This window comes from Schistosoma mansoni, chromosome 3 (assembly GCF_000237925.1).
Source record: "Schistosoma mansoni strain Puerto Rico chromosome 3, complete genome".
Lineage (NCBI taxonomy): Eukaryota > Metazoa > Platyhelminthes > Trematoda > Strigeidida > Schistosomatidae > Schistosoma > Schistosoma mansoni.
This window is the reverse complement of record NC_031497.1, coordinates 6768187-6769487: the sequence shown is the minus strand read 5'-3', so window position 1 is coordinate 6769487 and position 1301 is coordinate 6768187.

Here is a 1301-nt window from a genome sequence, read left to right as displayed (position 1 = left end):
TTTAAAGCTTATTATGTCTCACAGTGACATAATTGAGATGTAAATATCTGCGAGTGATATTAGTATTTAATATGCTGTCTACTGTCATTTATTTTAGACACTATATGACTGATTATTTTGTCACTTGAGTAATATTACAGACACAAGTGATTAATCACAACCTTTGGTTCTGTGTCTCTGATCTACGAAATAATAGCCCACAACTTACTTAAGGACAAGTTAAGGCATGGTTCCAATTACTTTGTATTGATGTAAGAGCTGAAAAATTACTAATAAAAGTATTCCTGTGGACAATGACGATGCGTCGTTGGCAGTGAGAAGATGACTGATTTCCTCATTCTTCATGTTTGCTCTTTATCAATAGTGTAGTGGGTTCAAAATTGTTACTTTAAAGCCTACGGTAAACTTAAGTAGTCAGAAAGAAGAGCGATTTCCAAAACTTGCTTCCTGGCATTAATTAAGTGGTTTTGTTAAAGTTTTGAACAGATTGAGTTTGAATTTCACTTATTTGATAACTAAATCAATACTTTACTCTAGTTTGTACTCTGAAGAACTATATTTCGATGACTGATCATAGATAAGCAAACAATTAACTTGTATTTTTCGATGCCTGGGCGTACTTTCTACTGGAACGAATTAGAAGTCGAGTAGTTGTTTAATGTTTGGATCACTAAATCTGCAGTTAAATATGAGTGAGATTTTGCACGGCTATGATACTTTAAGACCCAAGATTAGTACAGATCAAAAGTGGAGGAGTTGACGGTTTCTACATATATTTTAAAGCCTGCAACAATATTGTACACTGCAACTAAAATGTATCTGTTAGACTCCTAACGATGTATGGTAATCGTGGTACTGGTTTGTACCCAACCTGAATTCAATAATTAGAGATCTATAATTACATCTAACAATTAGAGCTATTTTATACAGTTTAAGTTAAGTAGGCAATAAAGTAACAGGATATTTGAACCAGTGTTTGATAAGTCATAAAAATAAATACTTCAGTGGGCATCATCAAAAAATGTTGACTCACCAATAAACATAGTGAAAGCCACTTATGGTGTTAGATAGCGTAAACATCTCTCATAAGCCTTAATGTCTTTTGAATTTAAACTACAGAATTCAAATCAACTTTACTCTGTATGAGAATTTGTTTTGGACTCATCTACGTAGATTTGTATTCTCAAAAGCCCAGAAACTAGTAGTTACTTCATTTGGTTCCTAGAGGAGTTGAGGTTATAGAGTCTTATCAGAAAAAATTCTTTCAATTACATCAATGCTATAATATAAAGGTGTTTTCC